Source organism: Micromys minutus (genome assembly GCF_963924665.1).
Source record: "Micromys minutus genome assembly, chromosome: 11".
Taxonomy (NCBI): domain Eukaryota; kingdom Metazoa; phylum Chordata; class Mammalia; order Rodentia; family Muridae; genus Micromys; species Micromys minutus.
The window spans coordinates 29,980,155-29,996,356 of NC_137980.1; the positions used below are offsets into that span (position 1 = coordinate 29,980,155).

General features: G+C 43.3%; 1 protein-coding gene across 4 annotated transcripts in view; it reads left to right on the forward strand.

The window, feature by feature from the left end:
• The first annotated feature begins 511 nt into the window (after window positions 1–511).
• The window catches only part of LIN54 (lin-54 DREAM MuvB core complex component), a 52,320-nt gene continuing 36,629 nt past the window's right edge, over window positions 512–16,202 (forward strand). For 2 of the 4 annotated variants that reach the window (XM_080924976.1, XM_080924978.1), the window contains exon 1: window positions 512–641. The gene's annotated coding sequence lies outside the window, so the exon portion shown is untranslated. Of the gene's footprint in view, window positions 642–2,660; window positions 2,789–16,202 lie in introns of those variants that run through there. The other 2 variants (XM_080924977.1, XM_080924979.1) reach the window with 1 other exon arrangement.

The following is a 16,202-nucleotide window of genomic DNA, read 5'->3' on the forward strand; positions in this document are numbered from 1 at the left end:
CACCTTGTGTTAGTATAAGGTGTGTACCGTGTTGCAAAACAAATGATCAAAAACTCCCTATCAAGGCAAGTTTAACTCTACATGCTCCTCTCAGAGGCTAGCAATATTCAGGTCTAAACCCGAAGCGATTTAGCATTTGAGAAAGGATGTCGACTCCCTCTTCACTCAAGCGCATCACCAACAAGGACGCGCTGGAAACCGCACCTACCATGGTCTAGTCACAAAGCCAGAGGTAGGAACCCACTTGGTGTTCCCCGCCTTCCCTTTGACAGAGGCCCCAGGAGGAGTCACGTGGAAGCCGAGAGTGCTCCCCAAGCCTTGCGCAATGACGCGACTAGGGTTGCCAGGGGGCGGAGCGGAGCGCGGAAAAGGCGGGGCGCGGGCCACCGGCGGGGGCGGGGCGGCGCAGGGGGCGGGCGGGGCGGCGCAGGGGGCGGGCGGGGCGGCGCAGGGGGCGGGCGGGGCGGCGCGCGGGCGGGGCGGGGCGGCCCGGCGTATTATGGGATGCGGCGGTGGAATGGCGCTGGGCGCGTGATTTTGAACAAACCCGGGTCTGTGTTTCGGAGGCGCCGCCGCCGCCACGGCTGCTGGGAGCCCGGGGAGCGCGGCGCAAGAAGGAGGCGGCGGCGCCGCCGGTTCGGGTAAGTGTCAGCTCCGGAGACCCGGGCTAAGCGGCGGGGACCAGCGCCGGGCCCGCGCTCCGGGCGGCCGCGCGGGCGGAGAGCGCCGGCCGGCTCCCGGGCAGCCGGGCCGGTGGGCCGCGGCGGGCGGTGGGTCGTCAGGGCGCGGCCGCGAGCCGCTGGCACCCGAGAGCCTGGCTGTCAGTCGGCGGGGCCGGCGCTGGCCGCCCCGCGCTCGGGAGGAAGGGCCCGGCGGCTGTTGACAGGCTCTCTGCGAGGCCCGGGAAGCGGCCGCCGGCCCCGGGCTTCTGGGAACCTGTTTTGCTGCTGTGTCATTTCGTACCAGCGCCTCCTTTCGCTGCTGCCCGGCGCCGCGTTCTTCCTACGCCCCTTTGTATGGACTCCTCTGGGTGTGTGTCCGTTTCCCTCGCGAAGCCCACCAGCCAAATGTCATAGTGTCCCCGCGGTGCACGGGGGAAGGGTGCGGGCTGGGATTCAGCCTGGCCAAGCAACGGTAAACAACCATCCGAGTGCCGGGGGGGACCGGCTGTTGGTGAGGAATAAAGTTGAAAGATGAAGAAACTGGGAACCCCTTACACGCTCAGCCTCTAGCGGGCTATCTGTAGAAACGCGCCGGGAGTGGGTGGGAGACAGCTCTTGATTAAGCCTGAACCTCCTGACTTTTATGTGGAGTTGTCATTCAAACAAGGTAGGGAAATGACTTGGCTTCTGCTTCTTCCTTATTCTAGTAAACTTAAGACACCAAAGTAGCCGTATTCACAATCCTGAGATTCAGTTTGCTCGTTTCAGTTAGGCTTTTTAGAGCTTATAGTGTAGCTGAATGATAAAGAATAAAGCTTTTGAACTGGCACATTATTAAAGCTTTCTGAAGTCAAACAGCTAATTTTTGGCGAATGCTGGACCTGTTAAGCCTTGCAGCTTATATGTTCTTATTCCTTACATGATTAATTACTTATATCCTCTTTTGGGTACTTATTAGACTACACCATGATGGGAACTGGAAGGGTGGATAGGTTGTTCCGGAATCTTGTTCTAAAGCAAGCTGTTCCCCACTCCACCCCCTGCATTGAACAAGTGTATCGGTAGCAGATGGTTTTAAATTTGGAAACTTAGATCCTAAAACCAGTTGGGAAAGGATTCTAGCGAAGAGCTGTGTTTTCTGTATGTTAGAAGTTGATGGTTATGAATGATTACACAGTTGAATCAATACAGGTTAAATTTGTAGCCCTGTGTATCTTAAACCAACGGCAAATTGACGTAATGGCAGAAATGGCCAAAGTTAAGTAGAGAGGAAAACAGTTCAGAACTTTATTCTTAAAAAGTAAGGGGTGGGGATACCACCGTCCACAGGATCAGCGCCTGTAATTTAAGGGGTGTCTGAGAAGTCAGGCATGCATATAGAAATAGCCGTACTGTCAAAGTAGTTCTGTGGGTGGAGTAGAATGCCAATCTTGGTGAGTGACGTTAAAGTACTCCGGTGACTCTGAAATGTACATGGAACATGGTCTACCATCTCTCTCAAGTATTTTTTCTGGAAATGCTTGAGTTTGGGGCTTTCCTGTTCTCGGGTCAGATTCCACACAGCTTGCCCTCCTAACCAACATCCTGGCCTTGGAATCCCTCAAGTATCACGAGTCCCCGTAGCTTTCTGCCTGGGATGATAAGTCTAGCACGACACGCCGGTGAGCGCTAGAACCCCCGGTGTGCGTTTGAAGGTTGGCGGGGCGGGCAGGAGGTTTCCCCGGATATGTGGGTGTGCGCTGCTCGGGAGGGCGGGCCGGGGCGGGAGCAGGAGGAAGGGGGAGGGGTGACTGGCGCCGGCGGCCGCCGCCGGGGCTCGACTGACGGGGGAAGCTGCTGAGCTGTGATGGTGATGACGAGGTGAAAATGGCGGATCTTTCGAAATACAATCCCGGCCCCTGACATACCAGAGGCGGCGGCCGCGGCGACATCGCCACCCCGGCTCCCTCCTGGGTCCCTAGGTACCCTATAGCGCTCCATTTCGGCCGAACTGGGAAAGGAAGCAGCTGGACAGAGCTAAGGTGCACTGGCAAAACAAGCACTACCCGGGCTCGAAATTGCCCGGGACCTCTGGAGCCCGCTCCTCGGAGCCGGAGGGTGGAGAAAGCGGCAGGCAGCCTCTGGAGGTAGAGAAGGGGGTACCCGAGGGTTCTCTGTCTGCAGAGCTCTTTATTTGGGAGCTGGGGGAGGAAATGCGTTGGGGATCAAGAATGACTTGTCCGGAGTGCAAAGAATCAGTAGCCTTGTAATGACATCAACATTATTTTTTTGAATATCAAGAGGACTGAGTTTGCTTATACCTAAGGCTGCTGCTGAGGCCTAGAGGAACCGATAGTACTTATCATGATTTCCTGATAGAATACTTAAAATATCCACACAGTGGGGGTTGGCTGAGGGTGTCCAGCAGTTTAGGGAGTTTCTTTGGGGAGGTACAGCATTGGCATTTTCCTCTATAGTTATTGTTGGTGACAGGACATAGTCTGAAACTTGTTGGGGTGTGGGTCCTCATCTATTTTTGGACCAGTTTTATAGTAATCAAAATTTTTTATATGGTCTTGTCATCTTTGGGGTGACACCTTTGATCCTGCCCCTTGGCAAATAACAGTTGATATTGTAGATCGTATTTTCTGTTCAGTTTTAAATGGAATTTTTTCTCTAACCCCATCTAATTCCATGAATTCAGAGAATGAAGTTATGGGAGATTTTATAATAGGCTGTTTGGAGCAGGGTTCTGCTTGTGAATTTGCCTTTACTGTCAGCGATGTGGTGTTTGGATGAAGGCTTTGAGCACATGTAACTGATAAAGACAATTGGAACTTGTAATGTTACAAACGTTGCTTCTTTGTTTAGGTAATTAGAGCACTGTTACCTTGATTATAAGGCTTGATTGACCTCCTAATGGCTGCAGCTGTCATTTGTCATCTGATGGTCTGTTCTGGATTGTTCCAGGGTTCCTAGCAGTCTCCCTACTCCAATAGGAATATTGAGAGGGTTACTTGGTATATAATAACATTTTATACACTGGTTTGGGCTCTCCTTTTTTCTTCACCTTAAGTGGTGGAAGATTGGGCCAGTGTCCTCGAATTATGAGAGTAAACAGAGGGTAATAGGTAAATGCTTACTAGTAATATTTGCAACTAGCAACGAGTCTTCTCCATCAGGTTGTTTACAAAGTGATGTTAGTATTTCATATATTACCATGTGGTATATTGTGACATACAGGACAAATATTTTGAATGTGTATATATAGTTCCAACTTTGGCTTTCACTTAATACAAGAATGAGAAGCCAAAGAATGTTTTATTTTAGATGTACTTAGATTTAATTATTGTCATTTATTAAACATATAATTTGAGGGGCCAGCCAGCTGGGTCAGCAGGTAGAGACACTGGTCCTATCAACAGTCCTGAACTTGAGTTCAGTCCCCTGGGGTGCAACTGTCACAAGGTGTTCTCTAATTTATTTGTGTCAGGTGTGCTCCCAACAACTGACGAGACAGCTCATCCACTGAGTATTTCATACCTTCTAGCGTTCTCAGCACCCATGTAGGTGGCTTCATAGCTGCTTTCAACTCCAGCTCCAGGGACTCATGCTTCTTTCTGGCCTGGAGAATCCTCACATATGCACACCTATACACATCAAAAATAACTCCTTTTTAAGAGGAATTAAGCACTAAAATTTATACACACACATATGTATACGCATAGATATGTATAAACACATGTAATTTGATACTGGGTTATTTGGTAGGAATTGGGTGGTTTTTGTTTTGTATTTTTTTAATTTTAAAAAATTATTTATTTTACGTATGTGAGTACACTGTAGCTGTTCAGACACACCAGAAGAGGCATCGGATGCTATTACAGATGGTTGTGAGTCACCATGTGGTTGCTAGGAATTGAACTCAGGACCTCTGGAAGAGCAGTCAGTGCTCTTAACCACTGAGCCATCTCTCCATCCCTTTTGTTTTTAAAATTATGCTGCAATTATTTTGGTCCACATCAATTAGCTTACTTAGAGTAAGAATTTTTAAAACTTAAAATGCTTGGTCATTTTGGTTTTCTGTTTGTTTTGTGATGGGGGATCTTGCTTTATAGCCCAGGCTAGCGTTTTTGTGTGTGGGCATTTTGCCTGCGTGTATGTCTGTGCACCATATGCATGCAGTGTCCACAAGCACTGGATATTCTGGAGTTGGGGATGCAGATGGTTATGAGCCATTGCCATAGTGGTACTAGGTTCTTTGGAAGAGCAGCTACTGCCCCTAACTTCCAAGCTCATGATCAGGTTAATTTTAACTACCAACTTTGTTGCCTTTTTGTTTGATTCTTAGTGATTATCTCTTCTTTCCTTTTTTAGATAGTCTTTTTCTGTAGCCTAGGCTAACCTTAACTCAAAATGTCCCAAGTGCTGGGATTATAGGTATGACCCTCCATGCTTGGTTTGTGATTTTAGGGTACCTTTTCTTTTTTGGGGAGTGGTGGCAGCTGGGAAACAGGATCTCTATTACCCCTGGCTGTCCTGGATATCATTGTGTAGATAGACCATGCTGGCCTTGAACTCACAGAGATCTAGTTGCTTCTGAGTGTTGGCATTAAAGTTGTGTATGTACCACTATATACAGCTGTGATTACTTTTATTATTTATTAAATTGTAATTACATCATTCCCTCCTTCCTCCCTCCAAAACCTCCCATATACTCCTGTTCTTTTTGAAGTTCATGACCTCCTTTCTCATTAATTCTTGTTACATAGGTAGGGTGTGTGTGTGTCTGTGTTGTTTTGTGTGAGTGTATTTCTAAATACATGAGTACAGCCTACTCAGTTTGTTTAATTGTAGTTAATTTGTTTCCCAATGTGAAACTTGAGAATCTGATTTCAGGCATTTTGGATAAGAAATAACCAGCCTGTATTGAGGGTTGTCTTTGATATAAGTAAAATAAACATTGCCCCAGAGAGCTTTCAGTGTAAACATCACTGAAGGTAAGATTGAAATGACAGGCTGAAAAGGGCCTTTTGCACTAGGCTTTGAGTCGCAAACAACTTTTGAGTAGAATGGCCGCCCCAGAAATGTACTCAGGGACATATATCTAGTAATGTTTATGTAAGGTGTACTGTAGATGATAGGACATAAGTAAAATGCCATCATATACTCTAGACTGTGGAGATTGGATACCATTGATTGCAAAAGAACAGAATAATTAATACATGATCTGCATGTTATATGATAGGTTAGTATTTCTATGAAGATATATCAAAGATTAAAAAGATCTAATCTTATTTTAATTAATTTACTATTTTGTGTATGAGCTTACATGTCCTGGCCTTCATGTGTCAGAGGACAACTTTTTGAGAGTTGGTTCTGTCCTACCATTTGGACCCACAAACCACACTCAGGTCATTGGGCTTGGTAGCAAGCAAATTTACCAGCTAAGCCATCTCTCCAACTTCAGATTAAAAGGTCTTAAGCCTCTGCATATATGTTACAGCTGAGTAGCCTGGTGTTCTTGTGGAAATCCTAACAGTGAGAGGGGTGTGTGTGTAGGGGGGTAAGGTGGTGGAGGGGTGGGTTGAGATGGAGGTGAGGAGGTGTGGCTGTCCTTGACTCTTTGGCCTACTTCTGGGGCTCAGTTGCCTTGTCCAGCCTTGATGTGATAGTCTTAACTGTATGTGGTGTTGGTTAATGTCCCTGAGAGGCCTGATTGCTCCAAGGAGAGGAGATATGGGGTGGATCTATGGGAGGTGGGGTGTGGGAGGCTGAGAGGAATGGGGTGGGGGAACTGTGGTTGAGATATAATATATTCTAAAAGAATTTTTAAAAACAAAAAGCTCTTACATTTTGACATGCCTCATTGAGAAATACAGAAAATTAAGGGGTTAGAGAAGAAAATCATGCAAATAAAGAGGAAAATGAGGAAAGCGATACAATGAATGGCTGAAGGTGTGGCCATAATTTAAGGGAGATAGTAGTTAGCTGGGTGTGGTGGCACCCACCTTTAATCTCAGGAGACAAAGGCAGGTGGATTTCTTTTCTCATCTTTCTTTCTCTGGTTTTTGTTTGTTTTGTTGTGTTTTTGTTTTTTGAGACTAGGGTTTCTGTGTGTAGCCCTGACTATCCTGGAACTAGCTCTGAAGATCAAGCTGGCCTCGAACTCATGGAGATTCACCTGCCTCTGCCTCTGGAATCCTGGGGTTGAGGGCCTGTGAGGTGAATTTCTATGAGTTTGAAACCAGTTTGGTCTACATAGTAAGTTCTAGACCAGCCAGGGGCTACATAATGAATGAGACCTTGTCTGATGATGATGAAGAGGAGGAAGAGGAAGAAAGAAAAGACATTTGAGGAAAAATTATACAGAAAATATTGACCAGTGTTATTTTCCTTTTTATTTATTTAGGACATACAATGATGACCTTTCAGAGTATCAGTAAGGATATTAATATAGGAATCCAAGAGGCTTAGATTAGCATCTGTCTTAATTTTGTTTCTCATAGCTGTGATATGATACCTGAAGAAACCATTGACTGTAGCTTGCAGTTTCAGTTTACTATCTATGGTTAGGATGGTGGGAACCTGAAGCAGCTTGTCATATCCCCCAGTGTGGAGGAATCACTTCTCAAATTACTTACATTAAGCATCCTTGTTTCATGCTGTCTTTTGGGCATACCATGGCCATTGCAGGTATGCCTCAGCAGCTGTGGTTACTAGCACAAGGCTGTTCCATCTGGGAAAGATCCATCTTGGTGGAGAAAGCAGGGTAGCAGGGTGAGGTTGGCTATCACATTGTATCAGCAGCCTGGAAGGAGAGGTAAGCTTTGATGGAGTATTGAAGTGCATAAAAACAGCGTATGTATGTCTGTACAGAGAAGCAGAAAAGCAAGGCGGGGGTGCAGTGCACATGCTTCTCCCAGGGTGGCTCTCGGAGGGAGCAGAGATTACATGATAAACAGCATGTAGAGCCACAACCGGAAAATGGGTCTTTATACATTGTGGAATTGTCTGAGATAGGGTCTACATAATTGGTGCTAACACTGAATTCACAATTCTCCTGCTTCAGCCTTCTGGTATACTTTTTCTGTGGTAACGCTTTGTAATAAATTCTTTAAAATGTCAAGATGTAGCCTTTTATTTCCATCTATATTACTTTAGAATTTTAGATAAAATTTACTTTTTTTTCATTGTTCCTGTACTAAATGAAATGTGTTTATCTAGCAGCCCTTTACCTGCTCTTCAGTCCAATGTAGAGATACTTACCTCCCGTCGGCTTCTTTTAAGCTCTTGAGGGTTTCATTTTCCAAATATTCTCAAAGTTAAAAAGTACTTTAAACTACTGAAAAAACTGTAAGCTAGTTAAAAATTCAGACCTTGTAGATTTTTAGAAAGAAAAAGGATATTGTTGAGAAGCTTACTCGAAAATAACTTTTCAGCTTGTTAGCATGTCTTGTGGTTTGGCTTTCTATGTAAAGTGCTGTACACACCCACCTTACAGTGATAGTTATTTGCAAAGTCTGCCATAAATAATAATAGTTATTCAATGGTATCCCTTCTCCATGGTTAATTTATTCATTTTTCAAATCTCTGCTGAGAAGGTCTTGTTTGCCAGCACTGTGTGGGCCCTAGGATGAGAGGCTGTGATGGTGAGGTGAATAAGTCTCTTTCCTTCTGTAGTTCACACTCTAAAGAACTGGGGTGGGGGTGTAATCCAGCTATAAACAAGAAGAACTTGGTAGTAGTGACAGTAGATGCTGTGAGACTTGAGGTGGGTGTAGTGCCTTGTGGTGATGAGGGCTGTATTTAACAGAGGGCTTTAGTGTCATTGAGACAGAGTTAGGAATCATTAGAGTTGAGTGACTCTGCTTGGACTTAAACCATTCAACTGTTTTCAACCGTGAGGGAGTAAAACTTGATTGACTTCCAGGAGTGTACTTTTGCTTTTAGACATCAGAATGTTCGTTCGAGGAGCTGAAGCTGCTAGAAGCATGAGGTTTACATATTTTATGTTCTGGGTTCTTTCCCTCTGTACACTGGTGGTAACGCCTGTGCAGGTGAAGCAAACTGGCCTTAGCATCCTTGGCCTGTGAAGATCCTCTCTCCTTAGAATAGATTTCAACATTGATGAAGACACACACACTGGCACATAGCTTCCATTCCTAAGGGATAAAATTAGGGGCATGAATCATGTAACTAAAGGGCCAAAGCCTTTGCTTGCTATGCTCACAAGCTTCTTGGGAGAATTTATTTTAGTGGAGGTAAGTATTCCCTGCATGTGACCCAAATAGAAATCTATAAGGATACGAGGTGCTCTGTGGACTGCTGAACCGTTTCTGAGATATCCTGGCTCTGGAACTTTGTCCCACAAAGTTTGTTACTACAAGTTTGAACTCCTCGTCCAGAAAGGCAAAAGCAGGCTTCTTTCTGCTCCTGTAACTAAGAACTTCATGTGGGTATTTCTCTCTCTCTGTTCCCTTTTGCCCCTCCCCCTTTTTCCTTCTTCCCCTTTGTTTACCCCATTATGAAGCAGACTCAGGCTGGCTCTGGAATTGCTTCAAAATAAAAATCCTTTGGCCTCCCAAGTATTGGGGTTTCTAGCATGCACCACCATGCTGTGCTATTCCAGCTCCTGTTTGCTAACAGCAGAGCTTCCTTTAAAGGACCTGAGACAGAATGCACACAAGAGATAGCAGTCGAAGCCACTATCACATTTAGGACTTTAACACCTTCTCACACTGTTGTTAGAACAATAGAGCAGTTGGCTTTTTGTTTTTTCTTGTTTAAGCAAGTTTCTTTGCTTTTGTCTTTACTGTAGAGCACGGGCTACTAAGCAGACTTTAGAGTTCTGGGCTACAGAACTTACTAAGTTAAGTGAGGATGTGGGTTCTGCAAATAATACTTAAGACCAGCATGACCTAACATTTGCAGATGACTACCTTCTGTATCTTTAGAACCAGCCTTCAAGTGCACCAGTGAAATATTCACCAGGACGGACCATAACCAACTCACAGTTGTCTTAGTTCAGACTGTGGGACTCTAAGAGTTTCTGTTATTTGACAATAGAAGAATTAAACTAGAAACTGATATAAAATACATAGAAAATCTCTAAGTGGTTAGGTATTAAATGCTGTCTATTATTATCTATGAGTGAAAGATAAAATCACAAGGATTATTAGAAAATGTTTGGAAGTAAATAAATAATAGTAACAATTGACCTTAATGGAGTACAGTTAAAGTAGCATTGGTTTCTTCTTGTTAGTTTTTTCCCTTTGTCTTTATGGCTCATTGTAGGTATGAGGGCTTGAGTGCAGTCTTCATGCCTTGAGAATGCTGGAGCCAGCGTGACCTTCAGCAATTCTGTGTTGTCTAGTTCCTTGCCTTTTGAACAGATTTTTGACACTTTGGGGAAAAAAGTAAACAAAGCTGTTCAGTGAACTGAACCATAGCTTGAAAAATAGTTTTCCTGGAGGACAGATAGCAAACATTTAATTTTACAGACTTAGAACTGCTCATATATGCTCTTTCCCAAGCTTTTAGAAATGTAATTACAATAAAGATGCCCTTAGGATAAGAGTGACATAGAAATAACACTCTGGGCTACTGAGCCCTGATCCTTCTGGGATGGGCTGCAGAGCCCTGATCCTTGTTGCCATCTTAAGATTCTGGAAAAAGGTCAGATTACACCTGAAGCACTCAGAAGAAAGGAGGTAAAGATAGCACTTAGCTAGGTAAGAATGAGACTGAAACCGCTAGCCAGATTAACCAGGAAAAAGGGGTAGAAGACAAAATACTGTGGGAGGAATAAAGAGAGGACATTTCTACAGAAGCTACAGATTATCACACATATCTTTAATTATGTACACTTAAATGTAATTATATAGTGCTGCTACATTTGGCAAGAGGAAGTAGACAAATTCTTCAGAAACACAAACTATCAAATATCAAAGGTGAAACATAAAGAGTTTATCAAAGATATTACGTTTATAGGTTCACAGAAGCCTGTCTGTGAACCAGGAGCAGTGATTCCTTTCTATAGAGGCTTGGCAGGCTGAAGCAGGGTCGCCGGGGCCAGCGCATTTGAAGCGCTATGAGACCTTGTCTCTAGGATAGAAAGAAGGGAAAGCTTCCTATGAGCTGTATGTCTCCACTGATACAGTCTAAGGAATATGGAAGGAGGAAATAGACAGTTCTGGGCATGTTTCCTGAGCAGAGAATGTACCCACTTCATTTCTGTCAGGCTAGCATTGTTTTCAGGCAGATGTCACAAGAAAAGAGAACTGCAGACCAATACCTTTCATGAATGTAGACAAAAATGCTTATTTAGCAAAATATTAACAGAATAAATTCAGCAGTTAACACAAAGTATGATACATGATGAATGGAGAACAGGATTAGTAATAAAAATTAATTTGCAGACTAAAGTAGAAAACCATAACTTTTTGGTAGTTTGTGTGTCTGTGTATGTGTGTGTGTTTGTTTTGCTGGAAAATGAACATTGGGCCTCATACTAGGCCAGTGATCTACCAGTAAGTTATATTCCCACTCTTGCCTCTCTTTTGAGACTAGTACATAGGAATTAGTTGCCCTTCTGTTGCTGTGATAAAACACCATGACCAAAGCAACTTAAAGAGAGTTTATTTTAGCTTATGGTTCCAGAACAAGAATCCGCTGTGGCAGGGAAGACCTGGCACAGGAGCAGGAAGCTAGTTGAAAACATCCCTCCATATACAGGGAGTGCAGAGAACAGGAAGGAGGATGTGACTGCTTGAGGAAGCCTCAGCATCCTCTCCCAGTGATGTGCTTCCTCCAGCAAGGCTTCACTTATAAAAGATTCTATAATCTCCAACAGCCCAGCAACTGGAGATCCAGTGTTCATAGGTGAGCTTGTGGGGGCCACTACCCAGGTTAACCTTGAACTCACAATCCTCCTGCCTCTACCTCCTAAATCCACAATTCTTGAGTTCATTTAATTTTTTTTATGGTTGTATTCATTTTTACTTTATGTATTTATGTCTTTCCTGTGTATGCTTATGTACCACGTATGTACAGGGCTTTCAGAGTCCAGAAGAAGGCATCAGATCACTTGGGCCTGGAGACAGCTCATGTTTGTTAGCTGCCATATGGGTGTTAAGAATTCCAGCCCTGTCCTCTGCAAGAGTAACCAATGCTTTTAACTGCTGAGTCATTTCTTTATGCCAAGTTTATTTTTGTATTTATTTTGTTTGTTTTCTTTCCAGGATAGGCACAATGGCTTTGCAGATAATGCATTTGGCCTGCATTCAGTCCTAGATATTGACATGTTGGAAGGAGTCAGCATTCTCCCTTTGTCCTCTGACCTCTACATTAGCACCACTGTATTTTTACAGCGCCCACAAATGAATCCACATATTTTTTTCTCTTTCTCTCTAGATATAGATACAGATATATAGATATATTCAAAAGGATCATTTGAAAGAGTCAGAAAACAGGATGAAACCTTTTCAACTTGATAAAGAAAATCTGAGAAGCCTACAGATAAACAGATGATATTGGGAAACAGGCAAGGATGTCTTCATTCCCTTAAGTCATCCTTTTGTGTGACATCACAGCAAGTATAGAAAAGCAAAGGAAATAAGAGGCATGCAGATTAGAAAGGGAGAATTGCAGTTATCACTTACAGACAAGCATTGATGAACATTGTAAATCATCTACATTTTAAGCTACTACAGTGAATAAGTGGGCCTAGGATGCAGGGTACATGGATGCCAATCAAGAATCAATTATATCTCAGTATTAGATATCTACATCTATCTATATAGATATATAGATATATCTCAGTATATATAGACACTTGGGAACTAAGGGAACATCATTAATAATAGCATAAAACAGAGCACTTGAGGGTAGACGGAACAGGATCAGATATATACACTTGGAGTATAAAATGTTGATGGGGTAGATATGCTGTTGGGAGACTACTTGAGAGTGTGTCTTTGCATTTCTGTATGAGCTACAAGGAAGACAGTGACAGTTTTTGTTTGTTTTTGTTTTTTTGTTTTTAGTGTATGTGTCCCCCTAACTCACTGTAGATCAGACTGGCCTCAAACTCTCTGCCTCCTAGGATTAAAAGTGTACTCCACCACTGCCCAGCAATAGCTCTTGTTTTAAAAGATCTTTTTCTTTCACGGTAGTGTGTACCTATGATCCTTGCTATTGGGTGACTGAGGCAGAAGGATCCCAACTTTCAGGTTAGCCCCAGTGACTTAGACAAACCTTGTCCAAAAATCAAACAGAGCTAAGAATGTAGCTTAGAGCGGAACATTGCCTGTCAGGCACATGACTTGGGGCTGCCTACTGAAACCCAAAGGGGTTCTATAGCAAATGGCCTGGGATGGTACAGTATCTCTCATTGTAGCAAAAGGTAGCATCACTTAGTGTCAAGTGTAAGAAAACACTGTCACCCTCTATAAGCCAGAAAGATTTGTCTAAAGGTTGTCCAGTTGGGATGCCAACTTCCTGTATGCTGGGCATCAGCCTGGGCAACCTCTTTGTCTTCTTTGTGAGATTGGGGGCTGACCTACACATGATGTTCATGCTTCTCTGCACTACTGAAACAGATGGATGAAAAGCTTTGTCTCAGACTCAGGACTTTTGTGGTTTTGGGGAATGAAGCAGTAACTGTGTTTCCCTGCTTTCAAATAGCCTATTTAAAAAAAGAAAAAAAAAAAAAAATCAAACCTCCCACCTTAGTTTGGGCCATGGCTTCTGAAAAGGGGAAGGAAGGGTGGGTCCTTATGGGCTAGGTCACCGGCTGTGAAAGGTTTTCTGGGTCCTAAATACGCATCTGAGGTAGACAACAACTGGACAGGAGAGTTTTACCTGTCAGATAATATTTAGAGGCTTAGCCGAGATAAGCCGACTAGATGAACCTTAATCTTTGTACACAGTCAAATCCATGCCCTTTGAAAGGCAGTGTGAGCGGCTGCTGAGTGAAGGACTCCTCAAAACTTGGTGTGTGGGGCTTTCCACAGGATGGCAGTGAGGGAGGACATGGAGCTTTGTGATAATTGAAAACCACAGGAGTTGGTTGGGCTGCGTGAGTGAGTTCTTAGGACTGAAAGAAATGCCAAGGTCTGCTTATTAGTGTGGAGTCACTAGCTCCATCTTGCATTGACTTTTGCCTCCTGTCTTGACCTTCAGAAAGGCCAAAGTTCATGCCTATGTGCCTGTGCCCCATTTTGCACATTGTAAAGAAGAAGAAAAAAATCACAGTTGAACTAAGTCAGGCCCTTCTGTGCTATACCTGTGACATACAATTGTAGAGTCTGCCTTTCCTCACAGCATGCATTTTGAGGTTGATCTTTACTGTTGTGTTCATTATTAGTTCCCTTCCTTTTGACTGTTAAATAATATTCTCCTGCACAGATCTCCCGCACTTCGAATATCCATCCACTTACTAATGGGCATTTGAAGTTTCTCAGCTTGAAACTGAGATAATGCTGCTATAAGCACTAAGTTCAGGGTTTTATGGCTACACCTTTCCGGTTCTTTTCAATAAATACCTAGAGAGGAATGAGTCAAACTTTCCCGTTCTGTGGATACAGACACCCAGATTACTTCATTTAATATGACAATATGTAGTATGTTATACACTACAGAAACGAAGAGATTGTGGGTGGGGCTCTTGTGTGGTGGAGACCTTGGCTGTGGGTGGGGCCCTTCACTATGCATGGTTAGGGTTTTCACTGAGCCTGTGCTGTGAATGCCTGCAAACCTCTGTGTCCATGCAGCTGCTTCAGGAGTGTTTATGGCTCTGGCCCTGTCGAGTTCCAGTTCATGCGCCATGCTCCACTTCACTTCTGGCTGCTAATTATTGTGACTGATTATTTTTCAGCATATGTAAAGGACTCATTCAGCAGGGTTGGGAATTAAGTTCAGTGGTAGAGGGCTTGCCTAGCAAGTGCAAAGCCCTGGGTTCGGTCCTCAGCTCTGGGGAATAAAAATTCTAAAAAAAAAAAAAAAAAAAAATCTCAACATTGACCTTGAATTCCTGACTTTTATCTTCCAAATGCTGCAATTATAGATATAGACATGAGCCACCATGCCCCAGCTATTAACAGGCATAAATTCGACATGCATGCAGTCTGCATTATTATTGGAGTTGTCAGTGGTAGAATACAGGAGAAAAATAACTAGGTTCCTCATTTTTCAAAAAATGTCTTTGTTTTTCTGATTGGCTTATTTCACTTAACATAATGATCTTTTACTGAATTCTCACCTACTAAAACAGGGAACATACTTTAGAAAAACATGCAGAAGGGATTGAAGATATAGCAATAGCTCTTGTGTAGCATGTTTAAGTTGCTACGTTCAGTCTCTGGTACTATATTTTAAAAAGGAAGATAGAACCTGTTATTCTCTGGGTGGGGGAGGGGTTTCTGATGTTCTGCTGTCATTTGTTTGGTAGGTGTTTATAATTTTGATTTTTAACTTATGATTGTTTTTCTGGGACATTCTTATGCTGAGGAGCATGTACATGATTCCTGGTACATGAAGTTCTAGTATGACCAAAATCACAAAGCTGTTCTGAAAGACAGCACGTATGTAGTGTGGGCTTTTAGGACAGGGAGTCCATGCTGAAGGATTAGGTATTTTATTGTTCATTTTAAAACACCAGTGCTAAAATGTTTATAATATCATGCTTTTACAATTAAAATGAGTAACTTTGGAACTGTACAAAACCAGAGTTTGGATCCTCTTCCTATTATTTACTAGTTGCCTAGGGCAATTATTTAACCTTTCTCATCTGTAAAGTAGGGGTGATAATATTACACATATCAGAGGATAGGGAGGAAAATTATGTCATGCTTTCAACAGTCACTTCTCAGTGCTGACGCTTGCTCTGGCAGCAGCAGACTTGCCATTGCTCTCAGTACAGAGCACTGCTTGCAGACACTGCTTGCAGGTGTTACACCTGTGTATAGCACATGCTGCCCTGGAACTCCTACAGTCCTTCTATCTCAGCTTCTCCAGGGCTGAGGCTACAGGCTCAAACCACCACGCCAGCTGTATGTGCTGCTCTGAATCTTGGGATGGTTGTTGTGTTTTAAGGAAGGTAAGGTGAATGTGGTGATGCTCCCTGCAATCCGAGTACCCAGGAGCCTGAAGATTGAAGGACAGTCTTTGCTAGGTAGTGAGATGATACTGTCTCTAAAAGAAGAGAAGTAAGATTGCTGATTAGATTCTAAAAGATTTTAAAAGTTCTCTGAGCCAACAGTTTACTGTTACATGCCATACTGTTTTTAAAACATGCTGATACTGGAGTCCACTCCTTCATTGGAAGTTCTAAAGGATTTTTAGGTAAAAGCATTTCGGCTGATTTGTCCATAATCTAAACTTTTTCTTTCCTTGATGGGGGCTGATTATACATTCTTTTTCTGTTTTATATTTACTTATTTTTTTATTTTTTTAAAAAGGTTTTTTAATGTGTGTGAATACACTGTTTCAGACACAAGAGAAGAGGGCATTGGATCTCATTAAAGATGGTTGTGAGCCACCATGTGGTGGCTGGGATTT